This window comes from Meles meles, chromosome 1 (assembly GCF_922984935.1).
Source record: "Meles meles chromosome 1, mMelMel3.1 paternal haplotype, whole genome shotgun sequence".
Taxonomy (NCBI): domain Eukaryota; kingdom Metazoa; phylum Chordata; class Mammalia; order Carnivora; family Mustelidae; genus Meles; species Meles meles.
The window spans coordinates 21,044,943-21,072,771 of NC_060066.1; the positions used below are offsets into that span (position 1 = coordinate 21,044,943).

Sequence of the window (27,829 nt, forward strand, 5' to 3'; positions counted from 1 at the left end):
TTTATCATCATTTTCTTCCCCAATGACATTCTATTTAACTTGACTACATAATCCAAAGGCTACCTTCACTTATGAATTAGTCAGATCTAATAGGTGGCAGAAAATGTAATGAAACACAGAGCTATTTTAAAAGAATAGAGTGTGGTATATTTAGACTTTTGCCCTCAGTTCCTAGCATAAGTTTTTCAATACATCATGGATTTTATGTCCTTCAAATTGTCTATGTAAAAACAAGGAGCACATACTCCAATGTTCTCAAATCCTTAAGAAAAAAAGATATGTGCATACTAATGCAAAAATTAGCATTTTGTTCATTCTCTGATTTTTGAGTCCATTATTTTACTATCTCTTGTTTTCTATTTTTGATACATTTAGGGATGTACATTTTTCTTCTAATATATTCACGGTATTGATGCACAAGGCTGAGTGCTAAGAACCGAGCAAACAGTAGACACGCACTGGAGTCTGAGGATATGGAGACTGGGTGATTCTAAGAAATGAAATAAATGTTCTGTGCCTGCAGAGAGGTTAAAGAATGTTTTCTGCTAACTTCAGGATTTGGAGTCTAAAAGGTTAGTTTTGGGGTCCCCTAGCCCTAAATTGGATTTTGATGCCCTCTCCTTGTTGACTGGCTCTGGCAAAGGATACAGAGAATTCAGTAGTTTGTGTGGTTTTTCTTTGAATAGGAATTTGATAAGTGGATTCACCTTCTAATGATTTGTTGTTCTGCAATTTATAACCACACATTCACATATATAACACAGGTGTAGTATTTCCCTGAGGGTTCTCCAACATAAATACACTAAATGATGTCATGTCGGACAAGGGAAATTCTTCAGAGAAAGCCAACGTGGCATACAGAATCCAGATGTTGGGAGCACATCTGAAAAGGCAGACCAAGCTGAAAGGCTGCTCTGTATCTACAATATCAGAGTGTGGAAAAGCTGAAAAGCCTCGTTCTTTGAATAGGACTATCCACCAGTGAGTGGATGGATGACAGGACTAGGATGAAGAAGCCATCGCTATGCCCTAAAGATCTAGAAACTTCACCTGGTCCATGATTTCATTTCCGAGGCTCAGCTTCCTATCTGGCTGTGGTAACTGTGCTATGAGCCTTTCTCTCTGTGCCTCAAAGCAGCTGACATGATATAAAATGCATTAACACCACAATTCTAAACCACGGTATCTTTTACGTATTAATTATGCTCCAGTATGTAAAGATAGCCCAGGTTCACTGTAGAAACACTGGAAAATAAGAAAAGCATAAAGAAGAAAAATTGCATGACGCACTATTGCTCAGACATAAAACTTCTAAAATATTTGGTATATTTCCTTTTAGCTTTTTTCCCCCAGGGTGTCCCCATCTGTATCTCCCTATCTGCACACCCACACCCACATACAGAACCTCCCAAACACACACACACACACACACACACACACACACACACACACACACACGAGGAAGGCATCCTCCATAACTTACTACAAAATTATTTAGCCTTTTCACTTCTTAGTGTTCTTACTTGTAAAATGTGGATAAAAATAATGCCTGCTTCCCACAACTAGTATAACAATAAAATGAGTGAGTTAGTATATGTAAATGCTTAAAACCTTATCCGGCCATAAAGGATACTCAATAAATGTTGGTTACTATTATTTTACTGTCTATAAAGTAAATATATCTTACTGTTTCCCTTTTTTAAACTTAGTACAATACAAACTGTCTCCCCACCTTCACGGGTATAACCCTCATCTAAGCTAGCATCCTTCCTCTCTTGAATTACTGCAGTGATCATTTACTTGATGTCCCCAGTAGGACCTACCATCTAGTCTCCATAGAGCAGATAGGACCATTTGTCACAAATATAAATCAGACCATATTGCTTTCCTGTTTAAAACCTTCCAATGGTAATTTCCAGTTACAAATAGAACAAAATATACATTTCTTACTCTATTTATCATTGAGGGATCGGATTCCAGTTCATGTCTTAGAACTCTGGTTCCCGTACCCAACCAAACAGGAATGTGGAGGTAGGTTTTTTGGATGAGAGTAAGAGCCACATGTCCCCTCAAGTTCCCAGGCACTTTTTATGTTCCAAAATGATGAGCCCAAAGCTCTCAGGTTCATGGTTGCAAGGCTCTGCTCTATTTCTAGGATGCTGTCCATGTTCCAGAGAGAAAGGAGTTAAAGGGCAAAAGTGAAAGTCCTCCTTCTACACACCGGTTTTACTGGACATCTTTATTGGCAAGGATGTGCCCAAAACCTCCTAATCCCTACTTCAGGAGCAAGAGCGATATTTTAACTACATGTATCAATGCTTGACACTAAACTGGTTGCCTCCGTGGGAAAGAAGAGAGATGGGAAGTTAGGGTAAGCATCCAGTGGTTATCTGCCAGCTGATGGTTGGCAACATACTTCCTCTTGCCCACCTGTCCTACCTCTCCCCTTGACACCATGCCCAGCCACACCAGCCTTAGTCTTCACTATGCACCAAACACCTGCCTGCCTCAAGAAAGGTCATTAGTCTTCGCTTTTCTTTCTGCCTAGAACATTCTACCAGTGGCTGGCACGTGGCTGGATCCTTCTCTTCATCAGGTCTTAGTGGAAATGTAACCTCTTCAGGGAGTCTTACTTGATTCTCTGTGCAAGGTCATCCCCCTCATTGACCCCCACCCAACTGGCTTCATAGCACTTACTGCTAGTTGAAATTATTCTGTTTATTAATTTATTTGCTCATTGTCTGTCTCTTTGACCAGGACATAAGATGCAAGAGAGCTGGGCCTTCACTCCCGACTATATACCCAGTGCTCAGAACAGAGCCCGGAACATAGGAAGCATTAGATTCAGTGAACAAATGCTGAATGCATTATAGTACTTTCTGTTTTCATTAAATGCTATTCAAGAGATTTAACATCTATAAAATATTCCACTGAATAAATATAACACTATTAACTACTTCCCATGGTTTGCTACTGAATAATGGTCCCCTCGATGTCCACATCATAATCCCAGGAACCGGAGAATGTTACCTGATAGAGCGAAAGGGACTTTGCAGACGTGAGTAAATTAAGGAACTTAATGTTAAGAGATTAAGCTTTAAAAAAGAGTATATTACCTTGGATTACCTTCGTGGACCTGAAGTAATCACCAGTCCTCCGGAAAGGGATGAGGGAAGAGTCAGAGTTGGAGAAGAAGGCAACATGACGGTAGAATCAGAGATTGAAACGATGAGCTTTGAATATGGAGGGAGGGGGCCACAAGCCACGGAAAATGGGGGGCCAATAGAGCTGAAAAAGACAAAGAAAAAAGATGCCTTCGGAGACCCCACAATGAACCAGGCCTCACACTGCAGAAGCCCCTTTCAAGTAATTGACTTGAACAATAAGAACTCGAGTAAGGCAGAAGGGCCCACTGGGGCTGCCATCCCCTGGCTGAATCCAAGCAGACCCAGAGGGGACCCATCTCAAAATATCCATAAACCCTAGCTGTCCGATGGGCTAATTACACCCGGACACAGATGCTAAAAAAGGACAACTGCATACATTCCCATACCTCCACACCTGCCCATACCTCCTCTCTACAGCCTTGCCCAGACAGTCTCTCCTTGGCTATCCTGCTCACTGCTCCCTTGCAAAGTATTCAATAAACTTCTATGTCCTTTGTTCTGCCTGGGGTGAATTCTTTCACCACCCACGCCCCTGGCCTCCACCCAATCAGGTCACCACCTCCCACCCACCCCCCCCACACACCCTTTGACTTTAGCCCAGCGAAACTGATTGCAGACTTGTGACCTCCAGAACTTCAAGAGTGAACATGTATTTTAAAGTCACTAAATCTAACGCAATCTGTTAGAACAGCAATAGGAAGCAAATACAGACATGTAGGGTTTTTCTTCCCCCCCCAAGTATTTATTACTATCATGAAGTTGTAAGAACTGCATTTTACAGATATTTTTGTCTGCCTTTCCAAAGATTCCATTAGAACCGTTTCCTAGAGGCAGCACTCCAGTAAGCTGGCATCACCAGACAACCTCCCCGGCTGTGGCTGGATACATAAATGCCTGACCAACCTGGCTGTTTAGAAGCCTGCTCTTCTGAACTATAGCCACGGGGCCTACAGAGAATTAACCCACTTTGTGGAACAACCACACAAACACAATGAGATCGCTTTCCAGGAGAAACAAGGCATATAAAAAATAAGGCAAAACAAGGGTGTTTCCCCCAATTTTTCCTTCTTATCGTTAACATAATAACTTAGAGGTGGGGAGCAGGAAGGAGTTAAAAATATAAGACCAGAAAAAGCTCAAGTTCAGTTCCAGAGATCTACAAACCTTTGATACCTGCCAGATGGGCCTTTGAAGTGGAAAGCGGGATCAGTTCCCTAAGGGAAGGCTGACACACAAGTCCTGACCTGTGAATTAATCACAGAAGCCTCTGGATGCCAGCACAAAAGGGTGTGGGACAGGGTGCGGTCTGTTATCAGGGGGGTGTCCATGAGGAAAGAGAGAAATACCTTACTTGGGGGCCAAGTGACAGGTGTGGGGTGCCTCAGGGCGAGTATGTCAATGACCCTCCCTCTGCACTACGAAAGGAGCCTGTTGCAGATAATTCAGCATGGAGGCTCATGGAGGATTAACTTCAGTGTTCTCCAAAATCTCCCTGCATCCCACCCCAGAACGTGTTTTGGACACCAGCAGCATTGCTATCCCTCGGGAGTTTGTTAAGAATGCAGATCCTGAGCAGCATCCAGATGTAGGCAATCCGGGACTGCATCTTTTTTTTTTTTTTTTAAAGGTTTTTTTTTTTTTTAAGATTTTATTTATTTATTTGACAGAGAGAGAGATCACAAGTAGGCAGAGAGGCAGGCAGAGAGAGAGGAGGAAGCAGGCTCCCTGCGGAGCAGAGAGCCCGATGCGGGGCTCCATCCCAGGACCCTGGGATCATGACCTGAGCCGAAGGCAGCGGCTTAATCCACTGAGCCACCCAGGCACCCCGGGGACTGCATCTTAACCCTACTGTGGCGTGCTTCTTGGGCCCATTAAAGTTTGAAAACATCAGTCCTAGAGTCTAGGCTGCACAGAAGCAGAGCCTCTGTGGGCTCTGCTCAGCGCCACACTCCAGCGCTGCAAACACAGCCCAGCGTTACTCGGAGGGGCTCGATAAATATTTGTTTTATCAATGATTAAATAAGTGAATGCGCCAAGCCTTACATGCTGAAGATGAGTTTGGAAAGAGGAGGGACTGGTATGTTACAGTCTTTGTATTTTGCACACACGTATTAAAGTCAAAGAATATGTTTTTGAACCCATACTTCAGGTGCATGAGCACAGCCTAAATAGAAGGAGCTACAAGAAGAACTTCTCTTCTGGCTGTTGTAAAAGCCAAAATCCAGGAAAGAGGTTAAGATAATGAGAAAGGAACAGGCAGGACTAGGTAGAGAGAAACAGATGGAGGGTTCCATGATCAGACCCACAGAAATCCCCAAAATGTGGAGGTGTAAGGAAACCAGAGAAAAAGGAACAGTCCAGACCACCCTGGCCTAGGTGTCCGGGGGGGGGGGGGGTGTCTTATTTATGACAGTCTCTTGTGGTTGACAGAAAATAAACAGACCTTACAAGAAGTAAGCCATTAAAGATGTTATTACTAGTCCTGCTTACACAAAGGTGCTGTCAGTGGATAAGTCAAAAAGACTTAAGATCCCTGGTTAACTTTCTATAAAAGACCAACCCTAAAAGCCCCCCGTGGGAACCCTGTCGGGACCCCTCTCACTCCTGAGAGTGTTTTCTGTATCCTCGCTTAATAAACTTCTGTCGCTTTGGTCACTTTCTTTTGTCCGCCAGATTCATTCCTCTACTCTGTGAGACAGGAACCCAGCCCTCCCGCATCAGTAAGAGGGCTGGAATGAGCCTGGAGAAGTTAACTCTCACAGCTGAGAAGAGAATGTAGGTCTATGGTTCAACCCACTATCAAAAAAGTCATGCCCCAGATTAGGCAAAAATGGATCAAGACTCAGAAGGGAATGAGAGCCTGGGATCCTGAACCAGAAGGGATCTGGGGAGGCTGGCTCCAAATATGGGTACCACAGACCAGAGAGTCCTCCTCTGTTCCGCACGTAAATGCAACATTGTTGACTTCTAAGAATCATTCATAACAAATAGCACTCATACCATCATGACCCTGATAGCCTGAAGACTTGAAGTATCCCAGGAGCCTCCCAGATGGCTGAGTGATCCCAGCAAGAGGTCACCTCTGTGATGACTGAGACTCAGTTTTCTTTCATCCTTGTGATAGGAAGACTGATTCAGACTTCATATAAAGAAATAAAGAAGAGTGACATTTCCCTTGTTTACTATTTCCTTTTAATTTTTTATTATGAAAAATTTAAATGGACACAGAGTGCAGAAAGGAAAAGTATATAATGACCCCTTATTACCTATCATCTAGCCTCAAGAACCATCAATTTATTGCTAACCTTGTTTTATGTGGATCTCCTACCCTCCATCCTGGTTATTTTTATTTAATTTTTATTAATAGCTATATGGAGGTATAATACTCATAGTGTTCACCCATAATAAAGGTACAAGTCAATAATTTTTAGTAAAAGTGTACAGATGTGCAAATATCACCACAATCTAGTTTTAAAACATTTCATCACCCTAATTACCCCCAGACTCTCTTCTCCTCCCAAACTTTTGTGCCTTTTTATTATCAATTCCCAGACCAGCCCCAGCAAATGATCTCCTTTAGTCCCTAGAGATCACCTCATCCGGATACTTCATATACATATATGGAGAATTACATGATACGTGATCTTTTGTTTCTGGATTTCTTCAGTTAGCATAGTTCTTGAGGTTTCTCCGTGTTGTAGAGTAACTAAGTAGTCCGATTCTTTTTATTACTGGAGAGTATTCCAATGTGTGATGATACCATATTTTGTTTATGTGTTTACATGGTGATGGGCATTTGGATCTAGTCTGAGGTTTTGTGTTATAGCAACACTATGAACATTCATTTAAAAATGTTGTGTATTGTATTTTCCTTTTTCTTGGGTAGATATTTAAGTGTGGAATTACTGAGTCATACGGTAGCTTTCTAAGAATCCGAGAACCTGTCAACCAAAGTGGTTGCACCATTTTACCTCCCACCAGCACTGTGTGAGTTCCAGTTTCTCCACGTCCTCCCCAACACTTACTTTTGTCTCTTTTTTATTACAGCCATTCTAGTGCATTGGAAGGAGTATCTCATTTTGCTTTTATTTTTCACATCCCTAATATCTAATGGTGTTGGGCATGTTTCCATTGTGAGCCCTTCACATACCTTCTCTAGGGAAAAGTCTATTCCAATACTGTGCCCATGTATTTAGTGGGTTGTCTGCCTTATTATCAAGGTACAATATACATTCTGGACATCAGTCCTTTATGAAACAGACGATTTACAAAATTCTTCTCAAGCTAGTCTGTGGCTTGGCCTTTCATTTGATTAATGATGTTTTTTGGGCCCTTATGGTCATGGATGGTAACAGAGGCCTCACTTACCTAAAATTAGTTCATTTGGCTGCCACCTATGACTGGGAAACCAATTTCAGCTGACACTTCTCAATCTTTACAAAGTACCGAGATCACCAACCAGAGAAACGAACTCTGGCCCAGCTTCTGGCTAACAGGATGGCCCAGGAGAGGAGCAGCACAGGTGCACCAAAATCCCTCAGGATTCTGATAGTAATTAAGGAGAATTAACATTTTCCAGCTCATGAACATGGAATGTTTCTCCATTCATTTAGATCCTCTTTAACTCTTTCCACCAGTGTTTTATAATTTTCGAGGTTCGTGTCTCACTCTCCCTTTGTTAAATTTATTCCTCAGTACTTTATTCTTCTTGGTGCTATTGTGAATGCAACTGTTTTCTAAATCTCATTGTCAGATTGCTCATTGCCAGTACATAAAATTACAATTGATTTTTGTAAATCGATCTTGTATCCTCTGACCTTGATGAACTCACTTATTTCCAGTAGTTTTTTTTTTTTTTTCTGGAGGTCTCCATAGGACATTGTACATACAAGTGTGATCTTTTTTGTTTTTGTTTTTTTTTGCATCATGTCTTTATGCAATAAAATTCAAAGCAACCTCATTTTAAATTGAACAAATTAGAATGCACCCAAAATCATTCCAGTTATGTTATTGTGCGTTGCATATGCCTAAAGGGCAGAGTGAGGGAGGTGTCACTGGGCCAAACTGGCAATCACAGGTCATCTGCAGCCTCCCTTAGCATTTCTATAACCTTCTGAGACAGCCTTTCAGTTGGGGGTTTTGTCAAAATGTGCCTATCCCTATAGGATTGCGTCAGAGGGGGAAATCACGGAGAACTGCTGCCTTCGGAAGACTGCTTGGCCTAAGACATGTCCTTAAGGGAGATTCTAGGGAGGCAGATGTGGTCCTGAAGAGCAGGAGCAGCTGGGGGGGATAAAAATAACAGAAGACAATGTATTTTGACATGCATGTCAAAATACATGCATACTGTGAAAAGTATAAAAACACAAGAAGAGGCATTTTCCTTACTTCACAGAGGGTCTAGATAAAATTGGCAAATTTGGCATTTTGAATCCTGCACACCGTATACAATTCAAAGAACTGGATAAAGTTAATGAAAAAAGAGGTGTGGCAATGCCTAACTTATTGCCATAAAAGTCCCAAAACCCTAATACCGTACTATAATTGAATTGCAACCTATCATTAAGTTAGTGTGTATAAAGCACTTAGCTCAGAGTTTGGTTAATGGTAAATGTTCCACAGATGGCAGTTGCTCATATTATCACTTTATATATTACTTTTGCAACTGAGAGGAGAGGTGATCTGCGACTGTCTATGACCAGTATTTGTAATGCTAAGGGCAGTTCCCTGCTCAATCTGATGGTCATTTCAAAGACAATCATTATGAGCCTCTGGAAGTAGAAAAGGCAGTTCAGGATAGAGGTGGGCTTCAGAGGTAAAGGCTAAGAAAGATGAAAAACACCAAAACCTGTACTAACCATCCACGGCAATCCAAACCACTCCCTGTTTTTCCATGCCCCCTGCAGCATTACTCAAGATAGCCAAGATAGGGAAGCAACTCAGCGTTCATCATTTATATGGAGATATGTACACACACACACACACACACACACACACGTGCACATGTAATGGAATATTATTCAGCCATGAGAAAGAAGGAGATCCTGCCATTTGTGCCAACAGTGATGGATGTTGAGGGCATTATGCTAAGTGAAGGAAGTCACAGAAAGACAAACACTGAATGATATCACTTACGTTTGGAATCTTTAAAAGCTAAACTCATAGGAACTGAGTACAGTGGTAGTCACCACGGGCTGGGAAGTAGGGGGAAATTGAGGCGATGTTGGTCAAAGGGTACAAACTTTCAGTGATAAGACAAATAAGTTCGGGGCATTTAATGCATAGCACGGTGACTATGGTTAATAATGCTGTGTGATATTCGTGAACATCGCCAAGAGAGTAGATCTTAAGTGTTCTTACCCCACACACAAAAAATGGTAATTCTGCTACATGATGGAGGTAACACTCTGGTAGCAATCATTTTGCAATTTATAAGTGTATGAAATCAACACATTGTATATCAAATTTATACAACGTTCCACATCAATTATAGCTCAATAAAGCTGGAAAAAAAGACTACAGAGTGCTTGTGGAGAGACCAGTGAATAAATGCATGCATCTGTACATGTGAGTGTTTATATTCATAAAATCTATTTCAAGCTTATCTGTAATCATATTTAATTGCATCTTTAATTTCTAAATTGCCATATTAAGACACAAGCTCCCTTCTCATTGATAGTGCAATCGCCTGACATGAAGGAGGCTGTTGTGTGGCCAGGAACTGCAGCCTGAAGGGACGGTTTCAGAACAGAGTCCTCCCTGCCCCTCCTCTCTCTTTCCTCTCTCTTGCTGGTTCTATTCATCTCTGCTCTAGCTAAGGGCAGAGACATCAGACCCTGGAGGTTATGGAATTGCCGATTTGGGAAGAGAGGTTCTTTTGGCTACACCTAGTTCATTTGGCTACAACATACCACCCAGAGACCAAGTTCAACTTGGTTGGAAAGTTTTCAGACTCTACAAAGCACAGGATCCACATCTGGAGAGACCATTTCTGTCTTGCCCAGCCCCTGGGCTCCAAGTAACTGAAAGTCAAAGCCTGCCTGACAGGAGGGTCCAGAGCAGGGGCCCCCAGAAGTGGCCTGAACGCAGGAAGGTGGTAAGAACGCTCGGGTGGCCAACCCCCACCCCCATCGCAGGAGAAACAGGCATTGTCCCAGGTTTCCTGGTAAAGGGGCAGTTCTTGCCATCTCAGCCTCTGTGCCCCTAAGTAGACAGACAATCCTATAGACAGTAGGGCAAGAGGCTCAGGCTGCTGAAGGAAGCAGGGAGCCAGCACATTGATTTCATCTGCATGATGTCTGGCACGCAAAGGCTGCAACCTCGGGAGACATGGCACTGAATGGAAGGAACATTCTAGACTCAACTTTGCCATATGGCAAGTGAAGCCATTTCCCTTCCTTCTCCGTTTCTGCTTCTGTGTACTGGAAACCTATTAAGTCCTACCTGCAAGGTTGCATCAAGGATAAAAAAGGAGCATACTCTAGAATGCTTCTGTGAGGTCCAAAGCGCCACAGGAAGAGGAACCAAAAAATGACAAGTTGCGTTCATGGTACCACGTCTGAACTTGGCCCAGACATTAATATTTAAGTGGCTAGATACAGGGCCAGTTTTCTCACTGACAGTTTTCTCACTGACATTCTTTTAAGAAAAGTAATTTTAATTCTAAGATTATACATATTATCTTAATAGAATTCTATAATGTTGTTTTCATTTGATTGAAATGAGTATAGTCATAAACATTTTTTTTTTTTTTTTTTTTTGGGTCCCTGAATGGGTCCCTGTACAAAACAACATTGTTTATCACGGCTCTAATTGGTTCCCTTGTTTCAGCCTGACAGTCTCTTGGATTCATCTTTCACACCACTGCCAGTCTGCTATGGCTCAAAGACAAATCTGAGGTTGACTCCTCTTTTCCCTAAAGACCCATAGCCCATCAGTCAAGTCTTATGGATTCTGCTTCCTTAATATCTCTCAAATCCATCCATTTCTCTCCGTCCCACCTGACGTGCCTCCATTTTAAGTCACTATCATTTCTCACTGGAAACTGATGAAATCGCAGCCCACACAGTTGCTCTAAGGGTCCCTTGTGTTGCTCTTTTATCTCCATTCCTCTCTCCATGCTGCAGCCAGAATGATGTTCCTGAAGTGAGAATTTGCTTCTGGACCCGCCCGCTGGAACCTGTGAATGTCAACATCATCAGGATAAAACCCTCAGCTCCCAGACCAGGTGGCCCCGGCTCTTCCGGGTCCAGTGTTCGGGTTCAAGCCCTTACTCAGCTCCTTTGGCTGACTTTGCATCACTCTACGCTTTCCACTCTGGCCACTCCCAATGATGTAAAGTGTCCAAGCCACGTTCTCACCCCAGGAGGACGCTTTCTGTAACAGCTCCCGTCCCCTCTGCCTTCACATGTCTAATTCCTTACCTCATTACCATCACCTTCTGCGGACCCCTAAGACTGGGCTAGGTGCTCTCGCTCTGCATCTTCATAGAACTTACCATCTCCTTGTACTTACTTAGTTCTACTGTTCCTTATCTATTTGCTGCTATGGCTCATTCGCGAGACTATCAACTCCCAGAGAGCATGAATGGATCCTTGCTGCCGTATATCCCAAGAGTGGATGTTGTATTCTCACAGATTTCCTCCCATCTCCTAGCTCCTGGAGATACTGATAACTTCAGGCTCAAAGCCGTGTCCTTTACTGGGCATTGTCCCAGGCTGCAAAAACCTGCCTTCCCTGCAGTTCTGGCCCCCTTCAGGGACACTGGGCCACCAATGACCAGGTGACACTGGCATACTGGCCTGGCCTCCTTTCCTCTTTGGGACAACGTTATAGGGTTAGCTCCAGCCCTCCCAGAAGGACTGGGCGAGGCCTTACTTGCAAGCACATAGAGCACCGGATTCTTTCCCGGTCCCATCCTGTCATCTTCACTTTTGCTCAGCTCTGTCTCCCCAGATTTTCCCCAGGAAACCATCCGCACACAGTTCCCAATATTCTGTATATTCCCAGGGAAGCCAGTCAAACACAGTGCTCATACCCAGGGCAGTCCCGGCCCAAAATGTAATTGACATATGGACTAAAAAATGGACAAATGCCCTTTCAAAAGCCAAGTCTCAGAGAAGAAAATTTGTATCATTTATATTTCCATTTCTAGTGCCCCACACAAGGTCTGGCTACTTATTTGCTTAAACGGTCCTTCATATGTTCTCTCTCAGAATCAAGGGAGCAGTCTTCTGGAAACATATGGCTCCTTTCTTGATCCATCAGGTCCAAAGTGATACAAGCTAAAAGCATCAAACATTACATTACTCTGCATAATAATGAAATTTATTGCCTTCAAAGGAAGAAAAAGTTGTAAGGCAAATTACAAAGCAGTTAGAAAACACTGTGCTCTCCCCAAGAATTAAAATAATTTTAGGGTGAGCTATGTGCTGTTCTAACAGATCTATAAGGGCTTTTATAAAAGTAGTATCTTCAAGAAAATCCCCTAACAGACCTGCCTTGGAGGATGCCCAAACTGAAGGATGCTGTGAGACTTGAAACACCAAGACCCCCTCGTGCTGAACCACTTTGCAGCTCTTTGGGTTATCAGAAGAAATCACTGGTTGTCCAAATAAAAGCTCTAGGGTTCTACCCTGAACTCAAGGACTTGTACTTGGGGAAATGACTTAATAAGGGAAATCACAATGAGTCCCGGAAGGACCCAATGGATAAGGATTGGAATTTTCCAGAATAGAGTTTCAATGCGGAAATCCAGAAGATAAGGCTCTCAAGGATACAGAAGCAAAACCAGGGATAGGGAAGTCAGAATAGAAACTGTGGATATATTTAAAGAGAACCCATCCAGGAAAGGGTTGCCTTCTTAGTCAACTCACATATGTTTGGACCCTGGAAAAGTTATATTTAGTACTTGGCTCTATTTTTTCTTTTTCAATATACTTTATTTTTTAGAGCAGTTTTAGCTTCATGACAAAATTAAGCAGAGTATACAGAGAATCCCCATATACCCCCATCCCCACACACGCACAGCTTCCCCATTATCAATATCCTCCACTAAAGCTTACATTTGTTATGACTGGTGAACCTACCTTGATAACTTATTATCACCCCAAGTCCATAGTTTACATTGGGTTCTTTCTTGGTGTTGTACATTCTATGGGTTTGAACAAATGCATAGTAACATTTATCTACCATTAGAGTATCATACAGAGTTGTTTCTAGACCCCATAATCTTCAGTGGGGTCAATTCCTTTCTAAAATTACCCAGTCCCTCAGTAAAGAAAGTTACGTATATGTACACAAGTATACACACATCTTGATATTCTGAAGTAGTGATTCTGGAAAGGTTGAGGGTTGAGAGACAGAGCAGCTGTCTATTGAGGAATGGTGTTCTGGACTTCCACGTGCTAAGGGGCAATGTAATGAGGAGGGGCTCAAGTGATGTGTCAGGGAGGAGTCCCAGTGGTAAGAAACAGCTATCCACTGGGTAAGTCAAGACAGTTTCACAACGAGAATCCTGTGCTTGCCTGCAACAAACCCAAGAGAGCAAGTTACATTACCTCTCCCTCAGAAAGACTCACGTTGCACATCAGTATATTAAAGTCTCTAGGAAATTCCATTAGTAAAGAAAACTACCTAACTTCTTTTAAGATTGCATTCTCCGAAAACTATCTATTGATACATGCTAAATCCGTGGCACCTCATGTGAGGACTGCTACACAGCCAAGTGATGGATTTTATTTGAACAATGGTGTGCTATAACACAAGAGGATACTACTGGGGAGTTATGTTGTCAGGGAACGTAAGAATGACTGGAGATGTATGCCCTGTTAAGACCATGCTACAGTATTTCCGTCCCATTCCATTCTTACCTGGTGTAGAATGAGGACAGTGGCTAAGGGATGGGAAAAGGAGAATCAAGAGTGTCATTGCCGAGAACGAATTGACCAGACCTGTTCACTAATTTCTATGAGAATGGGGAAGCAGGAAGAAGGAGGTCTCATCTTATATAAAACATTAGCATAGGAAATGGCCTTTAAGATCATCTACTTTGGTTTCCACACTTGTATTTAGCTTTGGGACCTCCACACGTCCAAGTTTCAAGGAGAAATCTAAAGTTCAGAACAGGAGAAAGTAGAGGCTGTGGGTGTGTTTTATCAAATAGTGGAGGAAGGAAGAGTGTGGGGGAGAAATTCCCATGCTTCCTGTTGCGAAAGTTTGGCTGGGAATTTTTAGAACATCCTAGATTTGAGAGAAGTGCCTCAAGATACAGACCTCATAACTCAAGTATTATTTTTCTCCCACTCTCAAATATTTCAGGATAACAAGTTCCAGAGGCTAGAATAATTATTTATTTATTAAGATTTAATTAGTTATTTGAGAGAGTGAGAGGATGAGAGAGAGAGAGCGTGAGAGGGGGAAGGTCGGAGGGAGAAGTAGACTCCCTGCTGACCAGGGAGCCTGATGCAGGACTCGATCCTGGAACTCCCATATCATGACCTGATCTGAAGGCAGTTGCTTAACCAACGGAGCCACCCAAGCACCCCTCAGAGGCAGGAATATCAAAGTCTATTTGACATAAATAATTTTAGAGGGCTTGATTTATGATAAGACCCATACTTTGATGGTTAGAAGCTATACCCTGGAGTTGACTGAGACCAGTTCCAGGCTCTATGACCCTCCTCCACATGTTAACATCCAACAAATTACTTCTCTGTACATACTTCAGTTTTTTCATCTATAAATTGGGTTAATAATAGAATAGCATCCATTTCCCAGGGATATTGTGATGGAATGACCTTTTCCATCAAAAATGCTTAGTACACCACCACACAAAGCAAACAACAAATTTAGCTCATTTTTAATTAACTTAGCTCATTATTTAAGATGGTTGGTGCACACGAACCACCATGCTAGGTATTAGAGAGATGGAGTAGGACAGGTTTCTTTTAAAGTCTTCAAATACTAACTGCATTCATTTATTCAATACTTATTTTTTTTCTAAGAATTTTACTCACATTATCTCTTGCAGTGATTTAAAGTATGACCACAAGGGAACAAAAGCCACATGGGCCAATCCGGAGCAGATTATTTAGCCTGGCCCCCTGCCAACAGTGGTGCAATTCTACTCAGGGAAAAGATACTTGAGAATCAATGCAATGGGCTCTCCCCGAGAAGATCAGCAAGAATATCCAGCCAAGACCAAGTTTGCCAATGGCACAGAATTGCAAAACTCCAGTGCTAGAATGAATGTATACATTCATACATACAGCATACAGAATTCATGGTTTTTTCTCCAAGATTCTTTATTCTTTCAATTTTATTTTTTTTCTCTTTCCTTTTTCAACCAATTTCTTATTTTATCAACTCTTTTTTAAAATCTTTTTCCATTTTCATTTTTACAGTTATACCATCATTTCCTTGTATTTAATTTTTGTATATTTATAAGTTTTCTTTCTTTAAAATTTTGGGATGCAGGTTCTTCTAACAGACCAAATGTAGTGCTCTGTTCCCTTCACCTGTCTACATATTTTCTTTTCTCTTCCTCCACGCTCTTCCTCTTCCTCCTCCTTCTTCCTCATGGTTTGGTTTGGTTTGGTTTTATAAAATCTATTTTAAATTTTAACCTTTACAGTTATAGTCTATTCTTTCAATGTATTTAATTCAATGTATTTAAAAATATATTTAAATATGTGTATGTGTGTGTGTGTGTGTGTGTGTGTGTGTGTGTATAAGTTTTCTTTCTTTACAATTTTGAGGTGTAGTTTTTTTTAACAAACTGACCAAAATACATTCAGGATATAGTGTATTGCTCTGCTCTGTTCACCTGTTTATATTTTCTTTTTCCCTCCTCTTTTTTTGTCTTTAATTTTAATTTTACAGTTATATTCTATCCTTTCACTATATTTACTTTTGTTTTTGTACATATATAAGTTTTTCTTTGCTTACAATTTTGGGATCTAGTGTTCTAACAAATAGACCAAAATACACACAGAACTCAATGTACTGCTCTATTCTGCTCACCTGTCTGATTATATTCTTGCTTTCTTTTTTTAATTAAAAAAAATTTTTTTTTTTTTGGTTTTGGGTCTCTTCTCTTTTGTGTAGTATATATTTCTCTGGGGTCATTCTTCCATTTTAATATCTTGATCTCTCATTTATCTTTTCATCTCTGTACAGAATAAGATGGAAAAACTCACCACAGAAAAGAGAACAAGAGGCAGTACTGACTGTCAGAGACCTAATCAGTATGGACATAGTAAGATAGTGGAACTAGAGTTCAGAATAACAATTTATAAAGATACTAGCTGGGCTTGAAAAGAAGCATAGAAGGTACTAGAGAATCCCTTCCTGGAGAAATAAAAGAACTAAAATCTAATCAAGTAAAAATCAAAAATGCTATTAATGAGATACAATAAAAAATGGAAGCTCTAACTGCTAGGATAAATGAGACAGAGGACAGAATTAATGATATAGAAGAAAAAATGATGGAGAATAAAGAAGCTGAGAAAAAAAGAGACAAACAACTTGTGGATCATGAGGGGAGAATTTGAGATACATGATACCATAAAGAAAAACAATATTAGTATAACTGAGATCCCAGAAGAAGAGGAAAGGGTCAGGATGGTGGGGTGGGGGGCGGCGGCGCAGAAGGTACACTAGAGCAAATTATCCTGGAGAACTTCCTTAATCTGGGTAAGGAATCAGGCATCCAAGTCCAGGAGGCAAAGAGAACACCCCTCAAAATCAATAAAAATAGGTCAACAACCCAACATATAATAGTGAAACTTGCAAATCTCAGAGACAAAGAGAAAATCCTGAAAGTAGCTGAGGATCAGAGGTCCATAACCTACAACAGTAGAAACATTAGACTGGTAAGAGGCATATCCACAGAGACCTGGTACTCCAGGTGTTAAATGAGAAAAATATGCACCCAAGAATACTTTATCCACCTAGGATGTAATTGAAAGTAGAAGGAGAGATAGAAAGCTTCCAGGACAAGGTGGGGCACATGGGTGGTTCAGTGAGTTAAGCCTCCACCTATGGCTCAGGTCATGATCTTAGGATCCCGGGATTGAGCCCTGCATTGTGCTCTCTGCTCCGCAGGGAGCCTGCCTCCCCTTCTCTCTCTGCCTGCCTCTCTGCCTATATGATCTCTCTCTCTGTCAAATAAATAAATAAAACCTTGAAAGAAAGAAAGAATGAAAGCCTCCAGGACAAACAGAAACTAAGAGAACTTGTGATCACCAAACCAACCTTACAAGAAATATTAAAAGGGTTCCTTTAAGCTAAGAGAGAGCCCCAAAATAACACAGACCAGACAGGAACAGAAACAATATACAGAAACAGTGACTTTACAGGTAATACAATGGCACTAAATTCATATGCTCCAATAGTTACTCTGAATGTAAATGGGCTAAAAGCCACAATCAAAAGAACAAGGTATCAAATTGGATAAAAAAGCAAGACCCATCAATATGCTGTCTGCAAGAGACTCATTTTTGACCCGAAGACACCTCTAGATTGAAAGCAAGGGGATGGAAAGCCATTTACCATGCTAAGGGACATCAAAAGAAATCTGGGATGGCAATCATTAATATCAGACAAATTCAATTTTAAACCAAAGACTGTAATAAGAGATGAGGAAGGATGCAATATCATAATAAGGGGTCTATCCAACAAAAAGACCTAACAACTGTAAATATTTATGCCCCGAACATGGGACCAGCCAATTATATAACCCAACTACAAAATCAAACCACATTGATAATTATACAGTAATAGTAGGGAACTTTAACGTCACCCTCACTTCAATGGACAGATCATCTAAGCAGAGGTTCAACAAGGAAATAGGGCTTTGAAAGATACACTGGACTAGATAGACTTCACAGATATATTCAGAACATTCCATCCTAAAGCAACAGAACACACATTCTTCTCGAGTGCAGATGGACTACTCTCTAGAATAGATCACATGCTGGTCACAAATCAGGTCTCAACTGGTACCAAAAGATTGGGATCATCCCCTGCATATTTTCAGACTATAATGCTTTGAAACTGGAACTAAATCACAACAGGAAATTTAGAAAGAACTCACATACATGGAGGCTAAAGAGCATCCTATTAAAGAATGACTGGGTCAACCAAGAAATTAAAGAAGAAAGTAAAAAGTTCATGGAAACAAATAAAAATGAAAACACAACTGTTCAAAACCATGCAACAAAGACAGTCCTAAGAGGGAATTATATAGCAATAAAGCTTTTATCAAGAAACAAGAAAGGTCTCAAATACACAATCTAGTCTTCATTGAAAGGAGCTAAAGAAAGAACAGGAAATAAAGCCTAAACCCAGTGGGGAAAGAAAAATAATAAAGATTAGTGCAGAAATCAATGAAATAGAAATGAAAAGAAGAGTAGAACAGATAAATGAAACTAGGATCTGGTTATCTGGGAGAATTAATAAGATTGATAAATAGCTGGCCAGACTAATCAAAAAGAAAAGAGAAAGGAACCAAACAAAATTGCGAATCAAAGAGGAAAGATCACAAATAATACAAACAATTTTAAGAACATATTATGAGCAACTATATACCAACAAATTAGGCAATATGGAAGTAATGAATGCATTCCTAGAGACATATAACTACCAAAACTTAAACAGAAGAAATAGAAAACTTGAACAGACTCATAACCAGCAAGGAAATTATAGTAGTAATCAAAAATTCCCACAAAAACAAGAGACCAGAACCTGACAGATTCCCTGGGGAATTCTACCAAACATTCAAAAAAGAAATAGTACCTATTTTCCTGAAACTGTTCCAAAAAATAGAAATGGAAGGAAAACTTCCAAACTCTTTCTATGAAGCCAACACTACCTTGATCCCAAAAACCAGACAAAGACCCCACCAAAATGGAAAATTACAAATATCCTTGAGGAACATGGATGCAAAAATTCTCATCAAAATACTACGCAATAGGATCCAACAGTACATTAAAAGGATTATCCACCACAACCAAATGAGATCTATTCCTAGGCTGCTAGGGTGATTCAACATCCACAAATCAATCAATGTATTACACTACATAAATAAAAGAAAGGACAAGAACCATATGATCCTCTCAGTAGATACAGAAGAAGCATTTGACAAAGTACAGCATCCTTTCTGGATTAAAATTCTTCACAGTGTAGAGATAGAGGGAACATACTTCAGTATCATAAAAGTCATAAAAAGCCCACAGCACATATCATGTTCAGTGTGGAAAAACTGAGAGCTAGCTATTCCTCTAAGGTCAGGAACATGGCAGGGATATCCACTATCACCACTGCTATTCAACATAGTACTAGAAGTCCTAGCCTCAGAAATCAGACAACAAAAAGAAATAAAAGGCATCCAAATTGACGAAAAAGAAGTCAAACTGTCACTCTTTGCAGATGATATGATACTTTACGTGGAAAACCCAAAAGGCTCCACCCCAAAACTGCTAGAACTCATACAGGAGTTCAGGAAAGTGGCAGGATATAAAGTCAATGCACAGAAATCAGTTGCATTTCTATACACTAACAACAATACAGAAGAGAAATTAAGGAACTGATCCCATTTACAATTTCACCCAAAAACATAAGATACTTGGGAATAAATCTAACCAAAGGGACAAAGGATCTGTACTCAGAAAAACTATAGAACACTCATGAAAGAAATTGAAGAAGATACAAAGAAATGGAAAAACGTTCCATGCTCATGGATTGGAAGAACAAATATTGTTAAAATGTCTATACTACCAAGAGCAATCTACACATTCAATGCAATCCCTATCAAAATACCATCAACTTTTTTCAAAGAAATGGAACAAATAATCCTAAAATGTGCATGGAACCAGAAAAGACCCCAAATAGCCAGAGGAATGTTGAAGAAGAATACCAAAGCTGTTGGTATCACAATTCTGACTTCAAGCTCTGTTACAAAGCCATAATCATCAAGAGAGTATGGTGCTAGCATAAATAGAGACACATAAATCAATGGAACACAATAGAGAGCCCAGAAATGGACCCTCAACTGTATAGTGAACTAATCTTTGATAAAGCAGGGAAGAATATCCAATGGAAAAAAGACAGTCTCTTCAACAAATTGTATCGGGAAAATTGGACAGCCACATATGGAAGAATAAAACTGGGCCATTTCCTTATACCATACACCAAAATTGACTCCAAGTGGATAAAAGACCTAATGTGAGACAGGAATCCATTAAAACCCTTGAGGAGAACACAGGCAGCATCCATTGTGACCCTGGCCACAGCAACTTCTTGCTAGACACATCTCCAAAGACAAGGGAAACAAAGGCAAAAATGAACTATTGGAACTTCATCCAGATAAAAATTTTTGCAGATCAAATGAAACAGTCAACAAAACCACAAGACCATGGACAGAGTGGAAGAAGATATTTGCAAAAGACATAACAAATAAAAGGCTAGTATCCAAAATCTATAAAGAACTTATTCAAACTCCACATACAAAGAACAAATAATCCAATCAAGAAATGGGCAGAAGACAAGAACAGACATTTCTTCAAAGAAGACATACAAATGGCCATCAGACACATGAAAAAGTGCTCAGCATCATTTGGCATCAGGGAAATACAAATCCAAAACCACAGTGAGATACCCCTCACACCAGTCAAAGTGGCTAACATTAACAAGTCAGGAAATGACAGGTGTTGGCAAGGATGAGGACAAAGGGGAACCCTAGTACACTGTTGGTGGGAATGCAAGCTGGTGTAACCACTCTGGAAAACAGAATGGAGGTTCCTCAAAAAGTTGAAAATAGAGCTACCCAACAACCCAGAAATTATGCTACTGGATATTTACCCCTAAGATACAAATGTAGTGATCCAAAGGGGCACATGCATCCCAATGTTTATAGCAGCAATATTTACAATAGCCAAACTATGGAAAGGGTCCAGATGTCCACTGACAGGTAAATGGATAAATAAAATGTGCTATATGTATACAATGGTGTACTACTCAGCCATCAAAAAAAAAAAAAAAAAAAAAAAAGAAAGAAAAAAAATCTTGCCATTTGTAATGATGTGGATGGAACTAGAAGGTATTATGTTAAGCAAAATAAGTCAATCAGAGAAAGATAATTATCATATGCTCTCACTCATATATAGAAGTTAAGAAACAAAACAGAGGATCATAGGGGAAGAAAGGAAAAAATAAAACAAGATAAAATCAAAGAGGAAGACAAACCATAAAAGACTCTTTAGTACAGGAAACAAACTGAGGGTTGCTGGAAGAGAGGAATAGGGAGCTGGGGTAACAGGATGATGGACATTAAGGAGGGCACTTAATATAAAAAGCAGTGGGTATTATATAAGATTAATAAATCCACTGACCTCTATCTCTGAAACCCAAAAAACATGATATGTTAATTAACTGAATTTAAATCAAATAAAAATAAATCATCGTTGAAAAAACAAAGTATGTTCAGAAATTCTTAGACATTCTCTTCAAAAAATAGAGCCTCCTCTTAAGTAAAGGCTGGACCAAGTAGTTCACATCCAACAAGAAGAATAGGCAAGAGTGATGATCTATGATTTTTGAGACCAGGACACAAAAGGCATGTAGCCTCTCCTGGGTTTCCTGGACCACTCACTCCCTTGGGTTGCTAGGAACAACCCAGCAGTCTCATGAAGACATCCATGTTGCCAGGCACCAAGGCCTCCCACCCATAGCCAGCTCTAACTTGCCAGTTGTGTGAAGGGCCTACCATGGAAGCAAGTCCTCCATCCCCAGTCAAGCCTTCGGATGATGGCAGCCTTGGCCAATACTTGATGGCAGCTTCATGAGAGACAGTGAGCTGGAACTACCAGATTAAGCTGTTCTCAGATTCCCTGAGCCATAGAAATTCTGTGACATGACCAATTCTTTTAAGCCATTAGATTTGGGGGTTTAATTTGTTAGACAACTGATCCTCAAAAAGCCCCTGAGACAGATATATTGTTACTCATTTTGTAGATGAGCAAATCAAGGGCAGAGAGGTCACTTCGTTTCAATTCACCCAGTTGTTATGTGGTGAGAGGTGCAATTCAAACTCAGATCTGTAGTTTCCAGGCTCCAGGGTATTCCTGCTCCAACACTGTGCCTCCAAAGGCAAAGTCAACAATACAGACAGCACATGGATGGCAGCACCATAAGGACCCAGGGCCTCTGGGAGGCTTGTGGTTGGGTCTGTCTGCTTCTTGAGACCAGACCAGGGAATGAGAAAGAAGGACCTCCCCTACCTGCTCTTCCCCTTACACACACAAGAGTCCCTATAACCCAAGAAGGGTTATATGAGGAAGGCAGTGATCACTCTAACACACACACACACACACACACACACACACACACAGACACACATACACACACGCCAACCCAAGGGTCCCTATAACCTAAGAAGGGCTGTATGAGGAAGGCAGTGACCACTCTAACACACACACACACACACACACACACACACACACTACATCACTTAAGACACCCAACAGACTACTACGGCGTAAGCATTTAAAACCATGGCGAAAAAATGAGCTGAGACTATCCCTTGCTCTCATAAGATTCACATTTGCAGCTCTTAGGATTCCTGAACAAAATCAGACCTCCCAGAACTAACTTTTAAATGCCACATTTCTAACACTTCCCACAGGGTGGATAAAGCAAGAAGCAGGCAAATCTGGGGCTGTGCTCTGCGGATGCTTGCCTGATCTCGCAAGGCGCATCTTGGGTGTGCTACATTCCTTCTCTCCCAGGTGCAATCTAAATCATCACCTCTGTCCCATTTTTCTTTAACTTCTTTGAGTTTGGCAGACATGAGGATTGAGCCCTAGATCATATCTTCAGGTTTATGAGGACAGTAATCTCTCATCAGCCCCTGCTGTGCCTTTTATCGGGCTCCGGCTGCACAAATTCCCCAGACTCTTACTTTCTGACAGCTGGCGGACTTTTCTCATCTCTAACCATGAAGACTCAACTCCATTCTTTACTTTTGCGACAACACAATATGCTATTTTTTTCTGCCCCTGGGAAAAGAAGAAAGCATAGAGCTTGCTTCCTAAGAAGAAAAGGCTGTAAAAGTTTTATCATAATACTTGCCGCCCTTCAAGGAGAGAGGCACGGGGAGCGGGTGGGATGGGGAAGGGGGTGCTTCTTTAGGTTCATTCTTGATATCAATATACCCAGCCCCATGTTTTGATTTTGGTGTGCCACCCTCCAAAACTGCGTATAGCAGAAACACGATTGTACAAAATTGGAACAGCGGCATGGTACAGTAGTGAAACGCACGGCCTCCAGAACAAGCAAGCACATTTTTAAAGTATTCAGAAGAATTTCTGGCAAATTGTAACCACTCCGTAATGTTAGATTCATATAGATAGGTTATATCTATTGAACACTCCCATTTCTTTTGAGATCTACCTCTACACTCAGATGAGGGTTTTCATTTCCTCATTTAATCCTCAAAAACAAAACACCCAAACACTGTATTAAGGTATTAGAGTCCAAAAGAAAACTTTGGAACAGTCTCCCCATCTCCTGTATTCAGAACTAGGAATTTATTTTAAAGATGGAATGTTTTGAATATGCAGACATCGGCATAAATTCTTTCCTTGTAGTCTTTCCTTAATGTTCCCTAAGTTTGACCTGCAAGAGATTACTTGACAGGACTATATACATACAGTCACACGCCCTGTATGTCAAGGGACAACGTATAGTATTTTCAAGTACAAAGCTGCCCACTCCTGATTTTTAGTCTCTATTTTTACTTGAGAATCTAACCCTATCAAAGTGCTGAGTCCCTTTGTTAAATTCAGCTGTGCATAAGATGTGACTTCACTAGTAAACTAACTTCCTACATCTCATGCCTGAAGGACTGTAACAAACGGTGACACGTTTCCTTTCTTAGCTCTGCATATACAGCCAGTGGCCGGAGGGTGGTTGCAAGGGTCATTCTTTTCCAGAACTGGTTGAAGATGGGAAGTGTGGAGTCAGCAATAGGTCTTTGGTAATAACCATTTCCACAAATGTACTAAACACTGTGCAAAGCACCGTGGCTACATTTTTTTTTTAAAGATTTATTTATTTTAGAGAGGGAGTGAGAGAATCCCAACCAGACTCCCCGCTAAGCAGAGAGTCCAACCCCAGGGCCCTGAGATCATGACCTGAGCCAAAATCGAGTCCAGTGCATACCCGACTGAGTCATCCAGGTGTCCCAGACCTTGGCTACTTTTTTTCATTGATTCTACCCAGTGTAGCTCATGCTGTAGACTCAGGAACCAGCTCTGCTGACTCTGCCCATCTTTCTCACACCCACAAAAAATGAAAATTCAGTGAGGACTTTCTTGTACGAGAACAGTGCTTTTTCAAGTCCACTGATCCATGAGGCCAGTGGCACCTGGATTCCTTAGAATTATATGCTGATTACTCAAGTGATTAGTTAAACCCACTCTACTTCTAACACCTGCTTTTTTATGACACACACACAGACACTCAAATGGGATTGGTTCCTACCTCTCACTTGTTCTTAACAGCAATGGCCAAATTTATCTTCATGCAAAACCTAGCCTCTACTGTTTTCTAGTCTAGCATGAATTAAAGTCACCTGGAGAACTTGTTACACCACAGATTGCTGGGCCCTACCCCTTTGGCTTCTGAGTCAGTAAGTCTGGTTGGGACCCATGAATTTGAACTTTAACCAGCTCCCAGGTGAAGCTCATGCTATGGGTCCCGGACCCAGACTTTAGGAACAACTGCTCTAGTTTACAAAAGATGGTACAGGATTCTGGTCTTTGTGGGTTGAGTTGTGTCCCCAAAATAAATGTGTAGAATTCCTAACCCTAGATATTGATGAATGTGATGTTATCTGGAAATTTCAAACTAAAGTGAAGTAATACTGGGTTAGGGGGAGCCCTGAATCTAATGACTGGTACCCTTAGAGAAAAGAGATTTAAAATCAGAGACATCTCACGAGGAACAAGGCCATGTGATGACGAAGCCCAAGATCGGAGTGATGTAGCCACACACCAAGGATCCCTGAAGGCTGCCAGCAACCACTAGAAACCAGGAAGAAGCGAGAGGATTCTTCCCTAGGGACTTCAGAGGAAGTACGGCCTTGCCAACACTATCAGACTTCTAGCCTCCAGGATGTGAAAGGATAAATTTGTTTTTTTAAGCCACCCAGCTGGTAGCACTTTGCTATGGCAACCATAGGAGACTACCACCCAGCCATTGTGGAGATGAGTAATTAACCCAATTTTTCATCCTTCCCTGCACACATCCTTGCCCTGGCTTCTCCATGGCCATAGTGTATTTCCTCAGGCCTTGACTATTCGATTGACCACGTGACTTACCCTGACAAATGACAAAGGGGAAGAAGTGAACATGCCCCAGCTCTGAGCCAGGCCTTCCTTAAAAGTCTTGCATACTGAGGTGCCTGGGTGGCTCAGTGGCTTAAGCAGCTGATTCTTGACCTTGACTCAGGTCGTGATCTCAGGGTGGTGAGACAGAGTCCCTCATCGGGCTCCCTGCTCAGCAGGCAGTCTGTTTGCTATTCTCTCTCTCTGCTTCCCCCCACCAATCCTCCTGTCCAAGCATGTTTTCTGTCTAAAATAAAAATAAATCAAAAATAATAAGTCTCACATGCTTCCTTTTGCCCTCTTATTCCTCCGCTGTCACTAGGAGAATAGCTGTCCCTCATGTAGCCACTGACCCTACAGTCTAAGGTAGAGTTACCCCAACCTATCCACGAACCTGAAGCACGAAGTACAGCTGCTCCAGCCGCTTCCCCTTAAGGCGGAGCCACCAACCCAAGCCATGCCTGAAGCAACAGAAACCTTCCTATCCCACCACCCCTGGCCCCCTAAAAAATGCCTTCGCATGGACCCGGGTTCTAGACATTGTTCTGCCATGGTGTGACCTGAGCATGCTTTTTCTCTGCCCCAACTGTGAAATGAGAAGGCTCAGATGAACGTGTCGGTAAGTCATTTTTTGAGTTGACTCCAGATGTAGAAATATTCACCTCTTACCAGCGTGGAACATTAAAACAAAAACAAAATATAAACTTGAAGTTTCATTGGGGAGAATGTAGACCTAATCTCGACTGGGTGGTAGAGTCATGTGCTCTTTCAATCAGTCACCATTTATAAACACGATACATGTATTATGTACTTATTACATGGCAAACAGTACTCGTGGCCCAAACCTCAAAGGCGAGCAAAACCAGAGTACACCCCTGTCCTCATGGAGTCAGTGGAAGCACTCACATTATTTCCCTGAAACCCAGTCTGAGTCTCCCAGCAGGGGAGCAGAGGGAGTGGAGAGGACACCCACATTCAAGGGGTTTGTTGCAAGAAGCCACGACAAGACTCAGTGACAGGTTAAGGGAACATGTAATAGAGGGGAATGCCTAATATCTCTTCTCACCCTGGCATTTTGATCCCTATCCCCTTAATAAGATTGCTCAATAGGAGCTTCAGATTAGAATCTCTTGAAGTACTTGAAAAACTTGAAAAAAGGAAAAAAGTACTAGGAGTGGGAGTCCTACCTCCCGAGATTCTGATTTACTTTGTGAGCATTAAAATCATTATCTTGGGCGCCTGGGTGGCTCAGTGGGTTAAAGCCTCTGCCTTTGGCTCGGGTCATACTCTCAGGGTCCTGGGATCAAGTCCCGCATCGGGCTCTTTGCTCATCAGGGTGCCTGCTTCCCCCCTCTTTCTCTCTGCCTGCCTCTCTACCTACTTGTGATCTCGGTCTGTTAAATAAATTTTAAAAAAATCTTTAAAATCATTATCTTTTAAGCATCCCCACCCCCAAAAATAGGTCGGCTGTGAAAGGATACATCCTGTATTAGTTTCTATTGTTGCAAAACAAATTAAACAAATTAACAAATAGACAATAAGCATATTTAGCAGCTTAAAGAAATTGATTTACTAGCTCACAATTCTGTAGCTCAGTGGAATGTGTGGGCTCACTTGTGTTATCCGTTCAGGTTTTACAAGACCTAAATCGAGGTATCGGGGGGTTGAATGCTTATCTGAAGCCTCTGGGGAAGAACCCATTTCCAGGCTCACTCAAGTTGTCAGCAGAATCTAGTTCCTTATAACTACAGGACTGAGGCCCCCTTTCCTTTGCTGGCTGACTGCCAGGAGCCACCTGTATCCCTACTCACATGCCTCTCTCTTCAAAGGAGTAACCTGTGTGTTGAGTCTTCCTATTGCCTAGAATCTCTTTGAATTCCTCTTCTGCCCTCCCCTTTTGCTCCCAGTAGAAAATTCTTTCTTTCTTGATTAAAGTGGGCCCACCCGGATAATCTTCCATTTTTAAGATTTTTACCTTAATACAATCACAGGAAGAAAGACTGGTTTTTCACCGGTTCAGGGGATTCTGGTATGGAATCCTGAGGGTGATTTTTAGAAATTCAATCTACCATATATGATCGAGATAAGTGCCAGGCACTTAGTAGGTCCTCAAAGCATACTTGTTAAATGGAATGGAGTCAACTGTCACTTCACTCTGGCAAAGAATGAGAAGGTATAGATGATCAAAGAGTAGCTGATAAATGGGTCATTTATCGTGCTTAATTGAATCTAAGCATACATTACTGTTTAAACATTTTTATGGACGTATCTCTT

The 27,829-nt window shown here is 41.3% G+C and overlaps 1 long non-coding RNA gene across 5 annotated transcripts in view; it reads right to left on the reverse strand.

Annotated features, from left to right (window-relative positions):
* The window catches only part of LOC123953259, a 271,167-nt gene that overhangs the window by 239,724 nt on the left and 3,614 nt on the right, over positions 1–27,829 (reverse strand). For 4 of the 5 annotated variants that reach the window (XR_006820856.1, XR_006820851.1, XR_006820854.1 and 1 more), the window contains one exon: positions 3,117–3,288. This is a non-coding gene — a long non-coding RNA (uncharacterized LOC123953259). Of the gene's footprint in view, positions 1–3,116; positions 3,289–3,571; positions 3,626–27,829 lie in introns of those variants that run through there. The other variant, XR_006820853.1, reaches the window with a different exon arrangement.